We start from the raw sequence: 25,780 nt of genomic DNA, 5'->3' as shown, positions 1-25,780 counted from the left end.
ACATATTTTGTGATGATTTAACTTACATTTCACTCTTTGCACCATGTGGCATTTTTAGTTCCTAGTATTAGGTGTGCATGGCAGTAATCTTGATTGTTTCCTTTTAAACCAATTGTAGTAGTATACAGAGCTGAAAATTGTGTCAGGACATAATGAAGGACATTTTTTCATACTGAAGCTGTGACTGTATGTGGATGGTGAATAGAAAAAATGGCACATTAGACCAAATGCTCCCCCATAAAACTGCTCTGAAGGTAAAACAAAAAGAGCACTCATAGAGCGCAGTACTCCGCCAAGGCTGCTCACAGCTGGATCTTATCAAACTACACCAAGATTAGAGAAAACCAACATTGCTCTTCAAGAATGTCTTTATATGTGATCTGTACCTGATCATACCGGGACCTTTGCATTCTCTGCACATTTAACTTCATATATGGCACTATTTATTTAAGTTTTGGCTTCTGTTATGTCCCCATGAGCTAGGGGATGAGGGGAGAAACAAAAGTTGTAAAGAAAAACGAGGTTCAAGAGACAGAAAACTCATGACAGAACAAAAAGCTGATTTATTTACAATTTAAAGCAAAACTAAATTCGAATTGAAGCGAGTTTCTTAACAAAAACAAAGCTGATCCGGAGTCGTACAGCACCACACACGCTTTGCTTTAGGCAGGAGATGACACCAACACAACACAGCACACTAGCTGCCAATCTGGTGGCTTGGCCGTAACAGCTTCTTACAATTTTTCTCCTTCCAGTGGCACTAGAGCTTTAATCACTTTGACTGACTGTGTTTATATGACACTGCAAGTTATTCCTATAAATTAAACTCAAATTGGAAAAAAACAAATATTGCTCTCGACCAAGGAGAATTCCATGCACGGTCCCATTTAAAGCCTTTCCTGTGGCAAATGAACAAGGTATTTCCACAACGTCACTGTCTCACCTCTCTGCTTTACATTCGACATGGCTGCCATCCCAGATCCCCTTCAACAGCTTGCTTAGCAGTAAATTTATGTACTCCAAGAAAGAGCCACATGGCTCCGTTCTGGATAACGTTGTTGTCGGGGGCATCCTCAAAACATTACAATCCTGCAGCATGAGAAGAGATTGAGCTCTAGGACCCTAACCCTATACCCTAAAACTCTTCGAGCCGATTCTGTTGACATTTTAATTCCTTCTGAAAAGCACATTGCAAGCCCAACCATGATATGAATGAGCCCTAGTGTATCTTAGAGGCATTTAACCAAAGTTAAAATACACTTTCACTGCTGTTTTTATTGTTTTCTCAAATGTACAGTCTATGTTGTTACTATTAATAGTCCATTCACTACCTCATAAACTCCAAATATAGTGCCAGTGCACCAAGAAATAACTTCCCCTTCAATTAGAGAGTTCAGGTCAATGAAATGACTGTGGGAAATAGTTGTGGAGGTTAGTTTAAACTCTATACTCTTTACAACTTCATGCCAGAAAGCTCACAGTTGCCTGAAACTAGCTCTGGTAACAAAGGCCTCAAATCTGAGAACTGAATAACATTTGCATATTTGACATTACAATATGGAAAGGCCAGGAGACGAATATCTCAACAGAACATCTGACGAGCAGCCAACTGCTAACCCCATCTACCATCTGGGACTTTAACCTTGCGTCCTACAGCCTCCAACCAGCTAGACTTATATTTCATTTAGGATATGCTGTCTTTGAAAAAACAACAAATGAATCAAGTTCGGATAGATAGTGTTGGACTTTTTTGTGACTCTTATTACATAGAAGACTCATGTTTGTTGCAGTGAACTGTAATGATTCCAGGTTCTAGAGGATTGATTCAAACACATGCCGCTGTTTGATGGATATGTCTGCATGTATAAAAGGAAGCAAAAAAGTTGCTGGTTTGCTGACTGCTGCAATGCTTTTTTTCCTCAGTATGTACAGTATGTAGTGCAGCATTACAGAGATAAAACGTGAAAAGAAAGATACCAAAACACAGCAGTCCTGGACACTTAATGTGCATTTAAAATCTTTCATTTTCTTGAAATTTTGAGCATATTCTCACTGTTTCATTTTAAAATGACTGCAAATTAAGTGTGTACTATAATCTTTAAAGTTTGATGAAGGTGTCTGTCCTGTATTTGTTTAAGAAAGAAAGTGTTTTGGAGCCAAAACAAGCATCATTTGGCTGATGGGCATTTTTGTAACCAAAAGGTTTAATTAGGAACAACAAAGTTACAGTGGTTTCTAATATTCCCTCGTTTATTACTCCGCCAAGGAATGCTGCCTGCTTACGATGTTACTACAGATCCACCGCTGTGGACTTATCGTGACTTATCTGTTGGACATGATACACGGAGCAAATGATTAAATTGTGGGGGTGTTTCTGAGTCCCATCAATTCCCACCAACCACTACATATCTAGGTCACATGATTCGATTTCCATACGTAAAGTACACATGCAGAACACACGCCTGTGCTCAACGCAAGGTCATTTTGTTCGTGGGTACGTCTATATTAAATGGCCATATTCTATCTTGCCACTGCATTTCTGACAATGCCATATGGGGGCATGAACAGCCTTGGAGGAGTACTGCGCTCTCTGAGTGCTTTTCTTGCTGTTAAATGTCATGTAAGCCTATATGAGGCGGACAGAGAGATGCAGTCGATGTCCTGTAGCGCTCAACATATAGGAGTCACTGTACACTGCACTTGTGCTCCTATATGGATTAAATGCATTAACTCATACATTATTTAAACTTTTGTGCCATAGTTTGAATTAATTTAATATGCTTCCCTCCAATCATAAACCCCACAAACCTCTAAACTGGGGTTACGTGGCAAAATGTGCAGGAGTATTTCTGAAGTTTTTGCATCTGGTTTTGGCCAGGTACTAAATATACACACAGGATTTCTGAATTTTGTCCATGAAATTGTGGTTAAATTCAGCAGGAGAGTTCCAATAGAGAGAAAATGACAAAATTAGGACAGTAGCTAGCCTTGGGAACTATAGGTGTCATTTTAGAAAATAATAATGTAATGTATGGAAAATAAGATCTGGAGTGTTAAGCAGCAAGCGTAACTTATGGTCTCATTTTGCTCTCCTGTTCTGCCAAAAGCAAATAGATTCCTGCGATACCAGTAGAACATTGATTTCTGTCTGCTGCCCTCAATTATTAATGCATGTCACGTCCGCAGCATCTGCAAAACCATTGCAGCGCACAGGTACAAAGAGCCGCAGTCTAATCCATCATAATTATGAGCAACTCTTTTGCAGATGCCAGAGGAGTGGGTAGCTGATGAGCAGCAAGAGGGGCCAAGTAAACTGGTGTTTGGCATGAAAACTGGTTGAATTAAAGAGAGAAACTGATTGCACTGACTGTATAGGATGATCAAATTTCTGGTTAGATTTCTATTGTGTATGCATCTCTGTTTTTGCTTAGGTTTACTTATTCTCTTCAGACTCTTTTCGCCGACTTTAAGAAAGAAAACAGCCTGACACAGATTTGCCATTTGCGTTGAGCTTGTACGAATCAATATCAAATGCAGCACAGGCTACCATCTTTTCAAACAGGCTGAGCTTGTCCCTGAGCATCATTATCCTACACACTGTATGTTGAAGACAAAAGAGGTTGTGCTTTCCTGAGGGTTTGTCCACCTACATATAAGCATCCAGCACCACCACCACCACCACCACCTTCTATTCGAAAAATACTGAATTTGGAATGCTTGGTTTGGAAAGTATACAACCCTTTTTGATAACACTATGATAAAAAAAAACAGTCTGATTCTGGGCTTGTGTACTTTAAAGTCTACATATGAAATTAATCAGCAAATTAACAACCCTAGTGTTTACAAAATCCTACAAAATTCCAGCTGCTTAAGATGTTGCACCACAAATCTACATTCATATCACTCACTTGTCAGTTTGTAGTCTTGCAATCAGGTTGAATAGTGCTAGTTGATGGTGATGGGTGTTGGAAAATATCTTCATCACGGCAATCTAGGTCCATTTTAGTAATATGTTTTCAGTGGATCTCTCAGAAATTGAAGCCATTTCAACTACACTATGCGCTTAAAAGAAGTAAATATTCTTTTAAATATTTTAAGTCCCAGGACACATCTGACAGCTGCTATGACTAACTTAAAAACAAAACCAAAATATTGTACTGTGCAAACAATGAAAACATAATGGTATCCAGCTTTAGAGTCCCACAAATGCCGCCCTGTTATTGTAAACCTACTATAGTTCCACTATAGCGACTGACTGTTGTTTGGGGTAACAGAAGAGAAAAATGCTAAATATTTAAAGTACTATGGCATGTTTCATTTGGCATAATTGTGCTCCATCATTGGTCCTGATGATCACATCTGGTACTTGTTACGGCTACTTAAGACTCTGGCAGAACAGCTGTTGTCTTCAAACGACTAGTTTCATCCAAGTGTTTTCAAAAAATGTCTCCATATATATTATATATATATACACTACGGTTTTTCTTTCTTCTACACAGTAATGTATATATCCGTAAAAAAAAATCCCCTATCTCTAGTTATCTATTAGTGTAAGGGCTTGGACAGTTTCAAGAAAAAACTGTCGGTTAGTCCAACCCTGCCCTTGAAGAATGATCTGCTGCAAAACCTGTCCAGAAACCAGCCACAAAACACTGACTGTTCTTCACTAGAACACCTTCCTCTTACTCTTGATGCTTAAATATGTTTTTTTGAGTCTTTGCCGCTGCTTTCTGAACTCCACAAAGATAAAGCCCAGTGAACCCTTTACAGTGTCATCAAACAATATAGGAGTGGCATTGACACGAATCATCATTATGGCTATAAGCATCTGTATATGTTTTATTATTATGGTGCCAGTTAATCTCCCCTTTCTTTCCCCTTTTCTACTTTATCTTATTACCTTGAGGGAAGTCTAGCAGTGAAATAACTACAGCAAAATCCTTATCAGCTGAATTGATTTCACATGTTGAACTTCTACTTTATTTTATTTTTTGCAAATAAGCTCAGTAAAGCCCCCAGAGACAGAAAACGTAACATATTTGCTCATAATGTGGTTGAAATGGCCATATATACACACTACTGTTCAAAGTTTTGGGACACTTAGAAATGTCCCTTTTTTTTTTTTTTTTTTTAAAGAAAAGCATTTTTTTCAATGAAATTAACATTAAATGAATCAGAAACACAGTCTAGACATTGTTAATGTGGTAAATGACTATTCTAGCTGGAAACAGCTGATTGTACCCCTATGTAGATATTCCATTAAAAGAGGAACATTTCCAGCAACCATCACTCCTGTGTTCTAATGCTACATTGCGTTAACTAATGGTGTTGAAAGGCTAATTGATGATTAGAAACCTCTTGTGCAATTATGTTAGCACATGAATAAAAGTGTGAGTTTTCATGGAAAACATGAAATTTTCTGGGTGACCCCAAACCTCTGGACGGTAGTATGTATATAAATTGCCATTTCAACCTCATTATGAGCAAATAATGAGCAAAATATGATACATTTAGATATGACTGTACATATGTGTGCTATATTTTAGAAAAATATCTACTGCTACTCATACACATGTTAAGTTTTCTGTCTTTGGGGTTTTTACTGAGCTCATTTGCACAAAAAAAAAAAGTTCACCGTATGAAAATCCATTCAGCTGATGAGAATTTTGGGTGAAAACTTCATCTTTCAACCAGAAACTTTTACCGTTTTCAATTGCCTTTCAAAAAATGTTCCCATTTCCTAAAGCAATTCAAAAACTCAAGATACCGTTTGCTTGCACACAGCGTCAACACTTATTAAATCCCCGTATTCCTTTAACCACAATGCCCAGCCCGGCTAAGTGCACCATGAATGAGGCCAAACAAAAGTCACCCTGTTGCAGTTGTGGCCCAGTGGCCCGTCTGGACCAAGATGACGGGAAACTGTCATGCGAAAGCTGTGCCTAAGCAGGGAAGCTGGTTGACATAATGATCTCCTCCTCTGTGTCAATCACCATTCCAGGACATTAGCAGCCCTCCAGACCTCCACAGTTGGAGTGCTAAATCTCCCACTAACGAGCCGAGCTGTTACAACCGTGTCTGGAAGCTCCCAGCGCTGTCACAACACAGCAGCCAGCTGCCTGTTAGCAGCTGGAAGAGGGAATCAGCACACCAAAAACAAAGACAGTTCTCAGGTCATCGGCTAGAGGCAGGAGCCTCAAAGGTGTCTTTTTCTCTCTACTAGGTGAAGCGTGGGCGTCTCACGTCCCAAATATCAACCTTTTCTCATTAAAAACTAACTAGTAAGCTTGATGGTAACTGATTTTTGACATTATTCAATCAAATTTGAAAGAAAAGAGACAACTGAAGTCATAAGCATTTAGAATTTAAGTATTTATATATCGTTAAACAGAAAGTGGTCATGACAATCCCATAGATTTAATGTATATTTTCTGTATTTTTTCCCATGTATGTGATTGTTTCTGTCTGCACGACTGATTTAGAAAGTGCCTCTATAGGTTTCCCTGTGTAATGGCTTTTAAGGATGATCTGTTCTCGTAGTGGAATATGAATCTACGGTCAAGTACCCAAACTAAATGACTACCATAAAATAGAGTAATTCCAACTATAAAGCAATGAAATTATATTGAATCATCACTGGAACTTGAAGATAAAGAGTCTCATTTGCTGCTTGTTCAACAAGTTGTGGAACGGATGCGGAGTGCTTTCCCACAACGGGATACCGGCAGCAGCATTGTAATCAGAAGCGACACTGAACCCCTTTATGAATATGTCAGACATGAGCTCATCAGCTATCTGTACTGCGCTACTACAGAGCAGTGCATAGATGTGCAGCTTCATTAGATGCACAAGTGATTGGACACTACACTCTTCCATAAGTGGGTCAAAAATGACCGTCATTTTAGTAATTTTGTTTAAGAATAATCATTTGTATTATAGTTTGTATTATATTTTTGTCCACACAAGAATGATTTAATGTTTGAAATATGTTTTTTTTTCACTTTATAGCAGATTTAAAAAGAAGAATATTACACAGAACAGCAATAGAAGAATGTCAACATCCATTTTGTTGACATTTTTCCACTCTTGTCCTCTAACTGTTGCTGCTTTCCGTCCCTCCAAGGTTGTGCATCACCTCTTGTATGATGTTATCAGTGATAAAGAGCTTGGAGTAGTAATACAAATATTTTAATTTCCTAAGGTTGTAAAAGGTCCTAAGTATAAAAGGTCACTTAAAAGTTTAAATGGAATGATATCAAAAACTTTCTTTTTGAGGAATAGCTGGAATATGAAATGATAACTTTCCATTACAAAGACATTGCAAGAAAACAATCTTACCAGGTCATTTTTGACCCACTTTTGCATCTAAGGGTTAACAACCTCAGTCAGTTTACATCAGGGGTGTCAAACTCATTTTAGCTCAGGGGACTTATACATCCCAACTTGTTCTCAAGTGGGCCGCACCAGTAAAATAACAGCATAATAACTTATAAATAACCACAGCTTCAAATGTTTCCTTTGTTTTAGTGCAAAAAAGTATTTCTGAAAATGTTCACATTTAAAGAACTGTCTTTTTACAAAACATTATGAACAACCTAAAATTAAAAGAGAAATAAGTGCAATTTCAACAATATTATGCCTCAGTTTATCATTTACACATTACAACTCATAGGTCACAGTTTATCTACAAAAAGGCACAAAACATTTAGTCACAGGTATCTGGAACTGAATGATATAGTCTTTTACTTTATGATCAAAAAGACAAAGTCAGACAAAAAATAAAAACAAGACACAAAATGACAAAAATTGAGACAAATGACATGAAACAAAACAAAAAAAAGGCAAAAAATTGGACAAAAAACTTAAAAAAACGACAAAAAATGGACACATGACAAAAACAAGACAAAAAATGGCAAAAGCGAGAAACAAAATGCAAACGAGACAAAAATAACATAAAACAACAAAAACGATACACAAAACAACAAACAGAGCAAAAGACAAAATGACAAAAATAGGACAAAAAACACAAGCGAGACAAAAAGGAAATACAAAACGACAAAAACATGAGACAAACGACAAGTCATAAAAAAAATTCCAACAAAAAAAAGACAAAATACTACAAAAATGAGACACAAAATGATAAAACAGCAATGAGCAATCGAGTATTTTACTTTATGATCAAAACAACTTGTCATGGTCTAGAAATTAGACCCCCTGGCGGGCCGGTTCTGGCCCACAGGCCGCATGTTTGACACCCCTTGTTTACATGTTGCACATTGACTGATGATGTTTACCACTACCTGTATACCACCATGTGTCAGTATTTCTCCTTTGATTTGGACATGCATTTGTATAAAAATCTCATTTGTAAAAGTGTGCAATCGAAAAATTAAGTGTGGAACGAATGCTTGCATCTTTTTAGAACTCCTCCATGTATAAAGCATCCTTCACGACATAACAATGAGGTAAGCGAGTGAATGCCGCCTCCAACCCCATGTGACTACTCCTTTGTTTTTCTGGCCCTCTGAGCTGTCTGTAAATCAGTAACAAAGTCAAGAGGTGAACGCTGGTGCTAAGCTGCTTTCAGAGCGGCTCCGCTCCTATGGGACACTCCAGGCTTTACAAAGGACCATTTGGAGCCAAGCAGCTTGTCACAGTTGGATACACCCACATTGACGACAAAAAAAAAAAAAAAAAAAGAAAAATCTTTGCAAACCCAGAACAAAGCCAGAGATCCCAGCTGTGTGTGTGAGTGTGTGAGTGTGAGTGTGAGTGTGTCTATCTGGGCTTGATGCAGACATACAAACACACGCAAATTATGCAATGCTGTAAGTCCAGCTCTAACTGCATGCTATAAGACATTTCCAGTGTTGGCTGCATGCTGTTAGATGTGATTCAGGGGGAGTTCTATTTTTGCTCCGGAAGTAGAGCACTAAACTAAGCCAGAAGCGTTGCAGTGGCTTTAGTGTGGATGCCTGCTGGAAGTTATAATGCTTTGATCTATTTTGGGTTTCTTTCTAGTAGCTAATGTCTGCCAGGGAAATGAGCGTTCTGTTTCAGTTCATGATAATGACTCAACTTACTTGGCTCGAACCGAGTTCCCAACAAAACTCTCTTTTCCCTCCTGGAGTCAGTTTCTTTGTCTCTATGTGCTGCTGTTTGGTTTCCCTCCCTTCTCCCTCAGCCTCACCTCTGCCCTGTAATTACTCCTCAGGTTCATCTCTGCTTAAGTCTGCCATTCATCTACTACCTCCTGTTCAGTCTACCATCTAACCTGTGCAGTTATGAACCCGGATAAGCAGTCAATAGCCTGTGGTTTGGCTTGGTAACTATGTATTTGCTGCCATTTGTAGACACTCAGTTGCTTTAGTGCTTTGAAGCCTGGGGGCAAGGGTGGATTCATGGACACAGTGTAGCCAGTGTTGCAAAACAATGGACACAGTTTGCACAAGAGTCATTTAGGGGTGGCAGTTAATGCACATGACAGTTCTGGCTTATTTTGACAAGGAAGTGCTTTGTTTGCGGTATGATTTCAAATCTGTTTGTTCATCATCCCGCTGAAAGTATCCACAAATTTGAGCTACAGGTTCAAGTTGCTGTGGATATAAAGTCCACCAGGAGCACATCGCTGCGTCTCCCCAGCGCTAGTGTAACAGTGCCTAATGCACTGTGTTTTTGTTATTCCCAGAGAGACCTAGTGAAATATGAGAACCGCCATAGTAGACGGACTCTGTTTGGCGTGACTTGGCAGCAGCATGTGACATTCAGCACTAATGACAGCTGCTGGGAGGCTCAGGTCTCTGCACTTTCAGGTTGAGACTTCTACAGCTTGGTCTCGGAGCAGACGTGTAAATCAAACGCACGCTTTTTGTACCACAGTTCCAAGAATAAGCCCTAATCTCAAGTGTACATTTCCTTTTCTTTGCTGAAATGGGCTCATTTGTATTTTCCTGTTTAAGAGATGAGAACACGGAGCATGTGCCCAGACTGGCGACTAAATTTTCAGAGCACTTAGGAAAGGTAAAACCCAGACTGTCTGTGTACTGATCAATAGTCAATGCTAATATTAATTGTAATCTAATTTATTACAGTTACTCCTCTTACTCCACTACCACATCTCACTATAAACCAGTTGGGTTTCTCATTAGTTTCACATATCAATACACCACATGTACCACTGCTTGCTGCGCTTTGCAACTTTACTGGTCATTTAGGTATCAGAGCTGCAATATTTGGTCTCTTTATTTAATCACAAGTAAAACTGTTCCCTTAATTAATTGAACTGAAAATGTTAGGATTTTTTTTTTTATCTCACAAAGGAACTACTAACTGAACACTGGAATTTGTTAGGATTTTTATCTCACGAAGGTACTACTAACTGAACACTCAAATTGATATTACATATGGGTGTACAATATTGATAATAATAACCATTTAATGTGCAATGAATCCATGAGTTGCCAATTACAGGTCAAATTGTCTCAAGACGCTTTACAGAACTAATGGAATAATACTAACTGGTAGAAAATGGGGGAAAAGTATGCAGGAGGGTTCTTTTTACAGTGTGTGGCTCCTGGGGATTGGATGAATTGTGTGCCAAGAGATATGGACATATCTGTGCATCAACTAATGGGAGAACTCAGTCTAACCCACGGTTTATCCCCACCTTCAGCCAATCGCATTTCAATATTTGAATTAGATGTTTATATCTATAAGCTGTCATACAATACTATACCAAATAAAATGTGTTCACTTTTGATTTTATCCTTTTCTGGGAGGCCGTTCCTAACAGAAAAGGTCCTTGTACAAGATTCTTTTGAGACACTGATATTTAGAAAATAAACAGCTTAATTGGAGAGTAGTAGTTTGTCTTCTTCCAAAGGTATTGACAGAGTACAACAATGCACATGAATTTCATATGGCTGACTGGGCTTAACCTCACTTTATTATATGTGCATATATATATATATATATATATATACACTACCGTTCAAAAGTTTGTGTACCACAGAAAGCTACAACTTCTCTGTAAAAGCCTGATTTTTAGATTAATCAGAAAGATATGCCTGATTTTTATACATTCCTTAAATGACAAATGTTAGAACCCAGGCACTATTTTATTTTATTTACTACAGAGGCATTAATTTAAATCCTGGACAGATGAGATATTAGTTTCTCTCTACGAAACACAACAATAACAAACCATCAGATGCTGAAGTCATACCAGAGAAATGATAAGTTCTGCTTTAAGTAAAAATTTTGAACTGAGCCATGTGGTTTTTAAAAGAACTGACTTTTCAGATTGAGACAGATAACATAAAAAAATACATTAAAAAAATATAAATCCAGTGTATAATGTGTGGATAGAGTGTATTAGCAAAGTGCAGACATTAACCAGAGACCCTTGTTTTGTGTTATTTCATGACTACAGCTGCCACAATGAAATCTAGTAAGACCTCTTGAGTTGAAATGAAATTGAACTGCTCATTTATCACTCCACCAATCATAACATCAGCAAATGACGGCATGGGAATGGAAACTCAGCCCTTGTTTATAGCATAAATTTTGGTAATGAATATTTTTTGGCAAAAAGTGCAAGTAATGTATGACTGTATATACTTTTGGACTGGAGTAGGACGGTTCAGGCTGCACACAGCTGTGAGTGAAACCTCATCCTGAGCAATCCTTTACCAGTGTAATTAGGTCACATGGCTTGCATTCTAGTGTTTTAAATCCCTGCTGTAAATATAGAGCTGAACTTGTTGCTCTACAAACCCAATGACCTCACAACTCTGCATTCCTGCTGACTATGTAAACAAGAAAACATACGTCAAAAAGCTAAAGCAGTTTAGAAACTCATAAACACAATTTGGTGTTTATGAGCTAAAATGTTTTTTGTATATAAAAATAATAATAAAAATGAAGTTGAAATGAAGTTCTGAATCACATTTTAATATTTCATGAAGACAGACGACTCCTTAAAACCTTAGGTGCACATATACTGCAACCAATATATTTCTCTTTTTAATCAAAAATGTAATTTAGCAGTGATTTAACAGTGAAACCACAGCATTAATCCCTCACCAGTAGGTCTGTACATCCAATATGGCACATTTTGTCACAAAATTAAAAGTGGAATTTCAAATTCATGAACTGATTGAACTCTAATGACTAGATGAACACACTTTTTCTTAGTCTTAAAAATTCAGTCATTTTTAAGACTGAATTTCTTCTATAGTTACTAGAGTGTTGGTACTTATGCAACCTCAACCTAATGGGTTACAAGTAAAGTTTCTGATGCCATATCAAAAAAATGCATTGAGTCAGCTACATATATCAAGAGAAACAACAAAAAAAGCACTCAGAGAGCGAAGTACAGATGAAATCTTGACTAAAAAATGACTTGCGCTGAGCACAAGCGTGTGTTATGCATGTGTACGTTTTGTACGGATACTGAATTGCGTGACCTAAATATATAGCGGAATTGATGGGACTCGGAAACACACCCACAGTTTAATCAGTTGTTCCTTGTATCATTTCTGACATTCCTTGAAAATTTCATCTAAATCTGTTTGTCCATTTTTGAGTAATGTTGTTCACAGACAAGCATACATGATTGTCACAGAACTCCACCGCATTCCTTGGCGAGTAAAAACCTCCATTTATACACATTTGCCTGATTAAAAGGCAGCATTTCAGATGCTTGTATAAGCATTTTGAATCTTAACAGATCGTGACATATGGCTTGCATAACTCCACTGAAGATAATGTTTAGGGGAGTGGACTGGAAGTGTGGAGGGTGAGAACACTACAAGTCATGAAGCACAATGTGAAGTAATGTTCTGGTAGCATGTGCTGTTTGCGATGGTCAAATGCTCTACAGGCACGACAGGACAGATGTTCATTCATGCTCTGCATCTCAGTGAGTCTCTTCATTGGGCACCACACACTTGTGATTTATGTCACATGGCATGCAGTGTGTACAATGCACCTCACATGGTTGGCTGTGCCTTCACTCTCCTGCCTTCTATCAGCCTGAACAGATGGCGGTCTCTGAAAGCCCCGTGTGTCTGCAGACAGACTACACATGCTCGGCAGATCATTGGAGCATTTTCTTCGAAGTGCTCCGATCCTGTTGCTAGACATGAATAACCTGAGCAACACAGGGATCTACACGCAAATACGACTCCAACCTGACCAGTCACAGGAATTATGCAAACAAATTTCATGGAGTTGCTGCAGCTAGTTGGTAAAATAATATAATTTTTTTTAATCAACACATTTTTTTTTACATTATTATTTAAATATTATAAGTACCACTGAAGGCTGCTTTTTTGAGGGGGGGTTCCAGTCATTGGTCAGCTGCAGTCGACACTACAGTTTTGGATAACTACAGCACCTCACTCTGTAAAACTTTCAAAAAAACAGCGGCTTCAAAAGAAAGCAAATACGAACAAGAAAAGTTCTTGTATCCTTTCTGACGGCTGAAATCTTGAAAAAATCTGTGGCAGAAATAACGGCAACATAGAATCTGGCCATTTAATATAGATGTACCCACAAACAAAATGACCTTGCACTGAGCACAGGCGTGTGTTATACATGTGTACGTTATGCACAGATACTGACTTGCTCAACCTAAATATGTAGCAGGCGGTGGGGATTGATGGGACTAGTAAACACCCCCGCAATTTAATCAATTGCTCTCTGTATTATTTCCCATGGATAAGTCCCGATAAGTCCGCAGCGGTGGATTTGTAGCAGGATCACACTCATGTGATCATCAGCAGGGAGCTGATGTAGTGTTCACTTATAGTCGTAGTTACCGTGACACTGTGCCGCTATCTGGCAATGACATAGAAATCTTAAACAAATCCGTGGATCCAGACTATAAGCTGCATCACTGTCAAAATCTAATCACTTGGTCCTTGTGTCATTTCTGACCATCCTGGAAAATTTCATCGAAAACCGTTAGTCTGCTTTTGAGTAATGTTGCTAACAGACAGACAGACAGACACATGGACAAACGTATGTTGATCATCACATAGCTCTGCCGCGTTCCTTGGCAAAGTAGTAACTGCAGCAACTCTGCACCTCACTCTGTAAAACATTCGAAAGACCCATGGCTTCGAAAGAAAAGAAGTACGAATTATCTCAACTATCAGATCAGTTATCAGATCAGAGTAGATTTTGCAGAGTTTGGGCAGTGTACAAAACAAGCATTTGCAAAAAAGCAGGAACACATTCATTTCTGGAGGCAACTTCCATCTGTTTGCTTCTCTCCTGCATCCTGAGCTCACATATACTGTATTTTAATACAACCTAATTTCTAAAGAACTGTTAACATATCCATATTTTTCTGTCTCTGCCATTAGATAATGGAATGAGTATGAAGTAGTAACTAAAACGTGGCTCCTTCATGTTAACCGTCATTCACTTCCTCGCGGCTGCTCTGCATTTTATTGTAACCATGACATGTCTGGCAAACTCACCATACACATGTCCTAAAGACGACAGCTGTGCTGCAGGTTCGGATATAGTTTCACAGAATTCAAAGAGAACAATCACACAATAAGAAGGACAGGAGGTGCTTTTGTTGCTCTGTGTTTGTAAAATATCCACCATTTCCATGTTAAACTTTGTTTAATATGCAGGCTTAACTTGTTAAGGTTTAATCGACAGATGGATGTTTCCATTTACAGTTTTGCACTTTAGACATTTGTTTTCATTTTCTGTGCTGCATTTTTCATACATGCATACAGTTTGTCAAAGTAAAAGGAATGGAAGTGAAATGGCCATTTGACATTTTAGGAGAAATATTAACTGTTTAGAGTAACTGACTCGTTTGCAAAATCGCCATTAGTTGCAGCCCTAAAATAACCAGGAGTGAAAGTGAAATCTGGGACACAAATGTTGATAAAAGTAGATAACACTACTGAGAGCTCTTTGCCATCTTGTCCTCTCCTGAACTTTCTCCTCTCCAAACTCCACTTAAAGTATTTGTGCTAAATAAGCTAATTGGCTGCTGTGTGTCACTTCATTATAATCACATTAACACAAAGTCCATATTCATTGGATCCACCTCTGAAACAGAAAGCAATATTTCCCAGAATTTCAGATTATTGTTTTAAGACTAAAAGTAAACGTACATTGTTAAGTTGTAGCACTGTGCCAGAGTATCATCATCCAAGTTTTTCTGCACCTCGCAACTGAAAAAGCTTTTGCTCCTCATTAAAACAATGATCTTTTGTACTAGTTACTGTATAGAAGCAGATACACATGAAGGTTATTACCAGGAATGCAGATGTCTGAGGTTCAAAGTTACTGAGGTGACACATGTTGGTTCCATTAATGACAGCAAAGCTTGCTCTGCGGCATGCTGAATGGGGGTGGGGTCTGACTTTGCACTGTATGACCTTAGATCTAGTTTTTCTTGTCAGGTAGAACAAAGCAGTTACCTGTTGTTGCTGTCTGTGGCCCTGGATTGTAAGATTGTGATCTAATGATTTGCAGTTTCATTTAGCAGATGCTTTTATCAAGAATCTTTATTGAATCAAGAAAGAATGAAATTTTGTTGGTAGTACCGGCTTAAAAGTAAACACTAAAAGACGTAGACAGTAAAACTTAGAGTGCATTGAAAATAGTAAAAATACATTAAAAGTAAGAAAATATATGTGGTTCAGACTGTAAAGCGCAAGCTGCAGTTTGAGTTCCATCTCATCCCAAGCTTTTAGCGTGACTGCGTGAGGTTGTACAGAGTTTACAGCTCTGCTATCCCCTTCAATCTGGTGGTTTGAGTTCTCATAGACCTGTACCTCCTTCCTGAGGGCAGAAGCACAGTTTGTTACCAGTGTGAGTTGAATATGCGGCCTTTCTCTGGAGGCATTGCTGCAGATTCAACCCACCCTAGTCCAAAGCGATGTACATCTGAGAGTGGATACAACATGAGGTAGGTAGACGAGGCAGCACTAAGCACCTTGCCTAAGGGTCCTCATTGGACCAGGATTTGAACCACCAATCTCCTGTTCCAAAGTCAGGGCTAATCACTGAGCTATCCAGCTAATGGCTGCATCACATGGCAACAAAGGCAAACAGATCTGCTTTTTTGCTCTTTTCTGCCCTCTTTTTTCAATGGTTGACTAAAAACCGTGGCAGCACTGGAGGTACAATCAGTTTGTTCAGGAACTGAGCCCCGATTAAGAAATCCCTCACTCTTCCACATAAATATGATACAAAAATCTCTGCATCTTGTTTTCACATTAAAGGAAGAATTTCCTGTGATCTATGCATGCAAAGACATGCCATTACTATTCAGCATCTTGATTTTTTTCCCCCTTTGGATCTGAAGACAAGATCAATAAGTTATGACCGAGACATAGAGGACATACATTTCTGTTTGTAATTTCTTTGTGAGAAAGCCTCCTCCCCCTCCACATGAAGAGGGGATCTGTACAATCTTCATTGTTCTTTATGTCTAATGCAAGACAGATGTGGCCGACTCGTGGAGAATCCCCTGCAGTCTTTGAGCTCCCACTGCTTTTTGTCCCATTGCTTTCTCTGACTGTATTTTGACCTAACTGTAATATCTGAGAAAGTACATTTGAAACTACTCAGACTTGCTTTATTGAATCAATTTCAGTGTGTTTTAGCAATACAGATTAAATATACAATGGAGATCCATTAATCCTACAGTTAAAATGTAGAAACCTACAGTTCTGGATATGGATATGTACACCATCCTAAAGAGAACATCAGTTCATTTTTAAATTCACATTTTTAGCAAAGGGCAAACATATAGGCACTTTGTTTTGAGAGGTCTCACTTTTAATCAACCATGAGTAGATGAATTTTTCATACATTGCTGCTTGAACCTAACAAATGAATGTCATTTTAAACATGTGGATAACACAACAACCAACTATCAAAAGGACACATTAGATACTACAACAGCAACTTCCTATGTAAGGGAGAGCAGCTTAAAATCTTCCAGCTGGGGCGTGAAGGGTGAAATAATTCAATGAAAAGACATGCAGTACTGGTCCAGACCCAAGTTAAGAAATGCTGTAGTTGTTTGGATGCTCAGCTTCCCTCAAGGTAAAAAGATAAAGATTAACTGGCACTGTAACAAAAAAAAAACATATACAGATGCTTATAGCCATGATGATGATTAGTGTTGATGCCACTCCTTTATTGTTTGATGACAATGTAAAGTGTTCATTGGACTTTATCTTTGTGGAGTTCAGAAAGCAGGGCCAAGACTCAAAAAAACATTTAAGCATCAAGAGTAAGAGGAAGACGTTCAAGTGAAGAACAGTCAGTGTTTTGTGGCTGGTTTCTGAACAGGTTTTTCAGCAGTTCATTCTTCAAGGGCAGGGTTGGACTAACTGACAGTTTTTTCTTGACACTAATACCCTTACACTAATAGATAACTAGAGATAAGGGATTTTTTACACACACACACACACACACACACACACACACACACAAACACACACACACACACACACACACACACACACACACACACAAACACACACACACACACACACACACACACACACACACATATATAGGGTGGTTCAACTTATTAATACAAACTGAGAAAGATTGTGGTGAGATGTGAATCTGACTAAGTTTTGATGCTGTAACATCCTGTGGTAAATGTCTGATTAGTACCTGATGAGTCACTGAATTTAGAACATCTTATCAACAGTAAAGCTCAGAGATGGCAAAATGCAGTGGCTTGTAGATGACACTGACATGAGTAACTCAACAGCTTTGTTGTAGGGGACAAACCCCACCTCTGCACATGTCCTATACAACTGGTTCAGCAGGTGTGGAAAAATCACAAACACTCACACGCACAAAACCTTAACCTCATGTGTTGCTTTTTTCAACTTAAATCAGTCTGATCTGTTTAGTTTTTAATGTTTTTCTTAAAATTCTGCTTTAAAAGCTCAAAGGGGGAAATATTATGCTCATTTCCAGCTCTATATTTTTACTTTAGGACTCCACTAAAGTAGGTTTGCGTGATTTAACATTCAGTAAAAATCCTTATTTATCTTTTAGTTCCTGAAACAAGTTGTATTGGCTTTAGGCTCTTAACAGCGAACTTTCGTCTGATTGGCTGGCTTTAAGGTAGCCTTTGCTTGTTAGCACCACCTCATCATCAAGTTCTTAAAGCAAACTGCAAAACTACCAAGGAACATTATTTCTTGTTCTTGATTGGAAATGGCAACTTCTCAAATCCGTCAGTACCTGTTCGAGCCTAAATTCAGTCCAGAATATGACAGTAGGCGAACAAACATCTGCACCAACAAAAAACGCCCATGGTGATATATCTGTTTGGTAGATATTATTAATTTCCTGCTTATTGTGTGACATAACAGTAGATATAACCTTTCAATCACAATCTTGATAGAAATGTTCTCTATGATCCCCAGTCAATATGTGTATAAGTGTTGATCAAAAAGTTCCAAGACATGGGTGCAACATGTCTGAGCAGAAACTGTCACAAGTCAGGATGTTACATGAGACCACGTTAATGACAGCAGGACCTTTGTTACATGCATTTTTAGATTTTCAACTCACATTATTTGTGTAATATGTTAAGCATCATGAGCGTTGAATCTCTCAAACTGTGTCAAAATAATGACCCTTCAACTTGAATTTCGTCTTGGGGGTCGAGGAAAAAAGTCCAAGGGAACCACATCTGCTGAATGGGGAAGGTGGGCAGCTAAAGGAAGGAAATGTTAAAGGAAACAATGAGCATGTTCCTGGTGCGCCTCTACCCTCATGTGCCTTGTCCGGTTTTGGAAACTGCAGGCCCTGCTACTGTGAAAACTGCTGTTTCTTCTCTTGATGGTAGCTGCAGACCTACCTATCATCACCAGTGATGATCCTTGGCATGAAGGTTAACTTATTCCAGTCTGCTGACTGAGAGTATGTGAGTTTTTTTCTCTAAAACATTCTATGGTGATATTGTAAACGTGAACCTACCAGTGTTCACAAAAATGTGTGTAACACAGATCCTGATGTAGATAGTGTACCATCATGATTACTGACAGTTACTGTTCACACATGTTGCGTTTCTGTTCAATTTAGATGCAACGGTATTGTCGCTAGCAAAGTGACTGTATAGTATCTCCCTGCCGATAATGTATTTGTGTGTAGGATGACAGTAAATGCTTTTGATTCTACTGAAGTAGACAGTTTTCTGAAAATGATTTCTGTATTTATCATAAAACCTACAATTTGACTTGTACATGGAGCTAATGGCCATACAACAAAGTCGGAAACAAACTGATGCCAGCTTGTTGTGAGAGTAGAAAAACCTGTTGGAAAGCTAGTATTCAGAGCCATCTCAAGCTTTAGTTCTAACAGGGATTACTTTAACATTTATTTCCCTTGTTATTACTCCGCCAAGGAACACGGAAGAGTTATGTGATGACTGGTGCTGGTTTGTCTGGTTGTCTGTCTTGGATGAAATTTTCAGGGAAGGTCAGAAATGATACAAGGACCAACTGATTAGATTTTGGCAGCTTATAGTCTGGATCCACGGATTTGTTAAGGATTTTTGTGTCATTGCGAGATAGCGGCACGGCGTCACTGTAACCATGAGTACAAGTGAACACTCTGTCAGTTGCCTGCTGATGATCACATGATTGTGATCCTACTACAAATCCACCCCTGCTGACTTATTGGGACTTATCCATGGGAAATGATACAAAGAACAACTGATTAAATCATGGGTGTTTTTCCGAGTCCCATCAATTCCCACCGCCCGCTATGTATTTAGGTGATGCGATTCGGTATCTGTACATAACGCACACATGCATAACACACACTTGGGCTCAGCGCAAGGTCATTTTGTTTGTGAGTGCGTCTATATTAATTGGCCACATTCTATAGAACCATGATTTCTGCCACAATTTTTTTCAAGATTTCAGCCATCAAAAATGATACGACTGAGCAGCCTTAGCAGAGTACTGCACTCTCTAAGTGTTTTTCTTGTTTGAAACTGTAGCCGCCTTTATTATTACCATCAGACATTGTATATATATATATATATATATATATATATATATATATATATATATATATATATATATATATATATATATATATATATATATATATATATTACAGAGAATAAGGAAAACCTAAGATGTCCCCTTTCATGAAAGAATAGATTGGAATGTATTTCTTTGCATTGTTTTTTAAAGGTTTGTTCATTTGGCTCACACCAGAAACACTCAAATGACTACTGGCAACAGACCACAGTGTTATAGATTAAATCAGTCAACCACCAGCCTTTCCTCCAAAAGTCAGGAAAAATAAAAACATCTCAGTGACACAGTGCCTTTTTACAGAGAAGCTTGTCAGCACTATTTTTTTTCTATGAGAGGTCAATCCTGATAGTAGACAGCAGTTGAACATTAGCCCAGATCTCACTTCATGAACCTGTTAAACCTGAATGTTGTCTGTTTAACCACCACACCCTGAAAAAAAAGAAACCCTGCCTGCCTCAGCTGCTCCGTCAGCATAGCTTACACGGAGAGTCTAAACCTTTTTTGGGGGCTTTCAAGCTGCATCACATGGAGACTCTAATTAAGAAATGGGCTCCTGAGCGTACGAACCCTTTAACCTGCCCCGGCCCCTCACGGCGCTACACTTCACTTTCCCAACTGCTTGTCTCTTTTGCCCTCCGACCGTTTTTTCTATGCAACAGTCAGTATATCTCTCTAACTTGATGAACTGTGCGCAGAGCAAAGTTAATTTCTTTCGGAGTGCACAGTAGCCATGGTGACCATCTTATGAGTGCTTCAAAGCCCATCTGGTCTAAACATTACCCCAGCACGGCTGACTACAGAGTAGGCTGCTTTGCCGTGGTGTGCACATGTGCTTTATGCATTGCCAGTGAGTAGTGCCACATATTCAGAAAGTTATATGTGCAGATCTACACCTTCCAATTTAGTATTGCAATTTGAAATGGAAATGAATATATAATGATGAAATAAATGTTAAAATAGCAACTATATTATCTTGACCTCATCCTGTTTTTCCCCATCCACTACAATCTGGCAAGAGATGGAAAACTCAACCACAAAACCTGGTGATGTACAAACTGATTTGCATGTTTCTGAAATTCAACTTCTTGTTTTGGCATGTGGTTAGCTCACAGGCACATACATTTAGCACATATTTCCAATTCTGTTTGCTTGATCCAAACCAGCTGCCAGTTAAACAGGAAGTAGAGCTGAATAGTAAACAGAGCAAAGGGAAACATTATTATAGGAGGGACGGTGCAACATGGCACACATACATGGCAGTGAAGGAATTCTAAATGGATTCAGGACCACAGCAGATTTCAGTTTTACTGAAGACTGAGCTGCAGAATATGGTTTGTTATGAAGAAAAGGTAAGACACTTTTGGCGGCCTCTACTTCCTTTCTTCTTTATCACACATGAGGCCAAAAAATATCGCAGTAGTGCCCACAATTACTTTGAATAAGACATATTTTCTGTCATCTATAAAGTGAATGTGGTGATATTCCTTCCCTCATTGGTTTCTAGGCAGCCTGCCCTAAGCCGCTGTTGCTAAGCTCCCTCTTTCCCTCCATTGAGTAGGAGGCACGTGACTCACTGAACAGAAATTACAAATCCTCCTGAGTGAGGATATTTTGTGATTCATTACTTCAGTGTAAGGCTTGTATAAGTCATTCACTTCTTCTCTCGCACCTCAGGAGTCAGTTGTGAAGAATAGTTATTGTAAGGAATAATTAATCAGTTCTTTAACTACACATTGTTTGATTGTTGAACTGTTGGGTTGCTTTACCACCTAGTATTAACTGTATTTGTAAATACAGCATTTATAAGATTGGTTTTAGGTACAGCAAGTGTCACCGTGCTCGAAATTTTGCACGAATGCTGCAAAATATTCCATCTAGGACTTTCTATTCTTTCAGACGTAGAGTTAAAACCTGAATTTGAACCTTTCCCAATATGAATACATATATGGATGCAGACTCGTCCAGTTGTCATTGAGACTATGGTTTGGAAAGACACCAGCTGCTGCACTTGTACATTCCACTTAGGAAACCTAATATTGAGCCTGAGCCACTCGGAGCCCTCAGAAGTAGTAGTGATGTCATTCAAAGCTTTTGGTAGGGTTACGCTTCTAAATGACAATCAGGACCAGCTGTCTGTCTTTGTGCTCCTTGTGGAGACAACAGGGGGTCATGGGGCCTCACCTCTGCAGTGACAGCTCCTAGCAGCAAAACGCTTCATATCTGACAGCCATTTTAGAAGAGTGCAAACAGCGATCAGAAGTTGTTCTTCAGACCACTTTAGACCCCTTATGGATTGTGTGATGATGACGGAGCCTTATGGATCATGATAGGCATGTTATGTCTATGGACTTCTTTTTCAGATAATGATTCAGAATAGACAGTGTTTCAGCAGAAAATGCATTTTGACAGGTGATATTGTCCTGAGAGCAATCTTTCCCTTTAACAATGAATCTTTCAGGATTAGACCTTTTGGAAAACCTCCTCATGCCGACTGATTTGATTTAACTGGAACTGATTGCGCTCCAAACATACTGACATTAAAGTCTTTGTAAAGGTCAGATCTTAGCATGAGGTTAGGTCACCTCTTTTAACACCCTGCCTGGATGTTTGCTACCTCGCTACACTTTAGTTACACGTTTGGCTGAAACACCACATCCTGTATGTTAGGAGGCCCTTCATCCTGTTGACTTATAAAAATGCTTTTCTACTTTACCTTTCTGGAGTTCCCTCTGACCAATTTCATTTATACACTACTGTTCAAAAGTTTGGGGTCACTCAGACAATTTCATGTTTTCCATGAAAACTCACACTTTTATTCATGTGCTGACATAACTGTACAAGAGTTTTCTAATCGTCAATTAGCCTTTCAACACCATTAGCTAACACAATGTAGCATTAGAACACAGGAGTGATGGTTGCTGGAAATGTTCCTCTGTACCCCTATGGAGATATTCCATTAAGAATCAGCAGTTTCCAGCTTGAAAAGTCATTAGTCATTTACCACATTAACAATGTATAGACTGTAATTCTAATTATTTTAATGTTATCTTCACTGGAAAAAAATGTTTTTCTTTCAAAAAATACGGACATTTCTAAGTGACCCCAAACTTTTGAACGGTAGTGTATGTTCATAGAAGATGGTTTCTTTTCTTCGACATGGTCAACTTTAAAATCTGGTCAAAGTGAGTTTCCTCAGCAAATGAATAATTAATGTAGTTAATCAGTGCATTGCATTGGAAAGCACCATTGTGGGCAAAACTTTAGCCTTAAGAGTGTGTCAACCCAAGTAGTTGCTTTATATGCTACATGTGTTGGCAATTATGAATGAACACAAGCAAGTATCACCATTTTTATTCTCATGTCCCAGAGTTGGAACTTTAAAGAAGGTTTATGAAATATTCTGAGATGGAAAAAGGGTTTACAGCCCGTTTAATCTGTAGACCTGTCGCTGTTAAGACTTTCACCTCCACAACAGCTATGCAGAATAGAAGGAAAGACCTACTCTGACTCGCCACATTCTCGGGAATGGGCCCTGTTGTGACTGTGGCTCTTTAATTAATTAAAAAAGAAAATCCTAACTTCTTGTAGCGGAACCAGCGAAAAACAGCTTTCAATAAGATTGTCCAAGCGTAGGAGGAGCAGCCTTGCGAGAAGCGGGAAGAGATGCTATTCGCTTTGGAGTGGTTGCGTAACATCTCACTTGCCTCTCTCTCTCTCTCTCCACAGAATGCCAGGATAGTGTTTGTAAACAGAACGGCCATGTGCATGCGCTCACGTGGAGGAAGCTTTTGCTGCCCTCGCTGTCTCACCCCTGAGGTAAACCCTGACATCGATACACGCTCACAGGGCCAGCAACACTCCCGGCGGCCGTGTGCCATTCAAACAGAGCCTTATCACTGTCACTGCATAATCACGCCTCAACTCGGCGAACGACGTGCTGCTCCACGGAAGGAAAAGGGCCACGAGTCATATTTGGGATTCACGACGTATGCCGGGTGGCAATTACAGATAACATTTTTGTAGATCAGACTCTTAAAAACGTTATTACCTCTTTACAATACCAGCAACAACTAACAACCTCCCTCCCAGGCCATAATTACATCAAAGTCTCAGTAACAAGGCAAGGCCTTCTCAGGACGAAAGCCAAGATTTTTGTCGGTGTCTGGATCTGGCTTGGTAATTGGTGATAAACGACACACTGTATTTTTGGGTCTGGGTAATCTGGCTTCTTCCCACAGTCCAAAAACATGCTGAGGTTAGCTGATGATTCTAAATTGTCCTTAGGTGTGAATGCAAGTGTGACTGTTTGTCTGTATTTATAGCCCTCTGATAGACTGGTGACCTGTCCAGGTTATCCCCTGCCTTCACCCTAAGTCAGCTGGGATAGACTCCAGCCCCACTGTGACCCTAATGAAGATTGTGTATAGATAATGGATGGAGGGATGTATTTTTGGGCTCAAGCTTCAGTTAATGAACATTCATGTAAGCGGAGAATTCTCTTGAACCCACAATGTTTTGCAGTAAAGCCATAGACAAAGTAGTCAATCATAAGTCAAAGGACCTTTTGACACATTTAGCAGACTTCAGAGCTGATGACAGATATCCAGAAATTGGTAAAACCCATTCAATTAGGTTAACTAAATGTTAACTAAAATTACATAGTAATGTGAGGTTAAATCTTGTCTCTCAAAACTCTAAGACTAAAACACTATCAATTTTATCTATGAAATTCATGCTTTTTTGCAGAACATTTGATACTTTTTAGTTTGCAACAAGAACATTCTGACAGTTGTGCATTATTCATGGTAAATTCTGTGCACATGTATAAAAATTTGTGCGGATAAGGAACAATATTGAAGCACTGTGATTCTGTTGCGGAAGCACCTGATAGTGGCTTGCTGCTTCTCTTTGCTCTCTATAGAAAAACAACCCCCAATAGCAGACGAGAAGGAAATCAATATTGCAGAAATCAATACAACTCTCAGTATCTCGCCATTTTGTCTTCGGAGAGCAGTTGAGCTATGACCAGCCAGCAGGTAGTGCAATCTAAAATGTCCAACCTACCATTGGCATGTTCCCTGTGTCATTTGTGCAACAACTTCTGGATGGAAAAAAATGGTACATGGGCTGGACAGAACAGGTCAGAGGTGAAGGCTTGGGTAAGGGCTTGGGTATTGTAAGTGGATAGCATTGTTGTGGAACACTATGGCAACTGGACATTCTTCCCAAAGGTGATATTGTCTTTGCCCTGGGACTGATATAAAGGGGACTTAGAGCCATGACGAAGGAGCAATCCAACCGCACGGCTTTATCTGTAGGTGTAGATAGATGAGAGGAGCTATGTGGATGTGATTGATCTGGATGGCCCTTCCCCCCACTCAGCCCCCTGTAGTCCTATTAATGCTCTGCTGAGTTTTCAGCTGCTGATGTAACAGCAGCCATGCAGGGACTCATGAAAACACCTCCAGCAAGACTATATTTTTATTTTTTCATTTTGTAAAGTGGCATCATCATGCAGATCAGAATTCTCATTTGTAAAACCTGCATATAGTGCAGCTGAACACAAATTACGCAACCGTGACAGCGATTAAAACTGTGCTTTCATAAGCAAGCGACAAACTAGTGTGGTAGATATAGCCTTTCACGTAAGACATTAGCTACGGTCTTAACATCATGAATGGGTCAATGGCATTACCACACACACACGAAAG

At 39.0% G+C, this 25,780-nt stretch overlaps 2 protein-coding genes across 2 annotated transcripts in view; one reads left to right on the top strand and one right to left on the bottom strand.

Annotated features, from left to right (window-relative positions):
* The window catches only part of tet2 (tet methylcytosine dioxygenase 2), a 40,663-nt gene that overhangs the window by 12,383 nt on the left and 2,500 nt on the right, over positions 1-25,780 (bottom strand). The window lies entirely within an intron of this gene.
* cxxc4 (CXXC finger 4) overlaps positions 23,829-25,780 on the top strand; it is a 76,959-nt gene continuing 75,007 nt past the window's right edge. Inside the window, exon 1 of the mRNA XM_055010328.1 lies at positions 23,829-23,885. The gene's annotated coding sequence lies outside the window, so the exon portion shown is untranslated. The remainder of the gene's footprint in view (positions 23,886-25,780) is intronic.

This window comes from Amphiprion ocellaris, chromosome 4 (assembly GCF_022539595.1).
Source record: "Amphiprion ocellaris isolate individual 3 ecotype Okinawa chromosome 4, ASM2253959v1, whole genome shotgun sequence".
In the NCBI taxonomy this organism is placed as follows: domain Eukaryota; kingdom Metazoa; phylum Chordata; class Actinopteri; family Pomacentridae; genus Amphiprion; species Amphiprion ocellaris.
The sequence above is the reverse complement of the archived record's forward strand: the minus strand, read 5'-3'. Positions and strand labels throughout refer to the sequence as shown.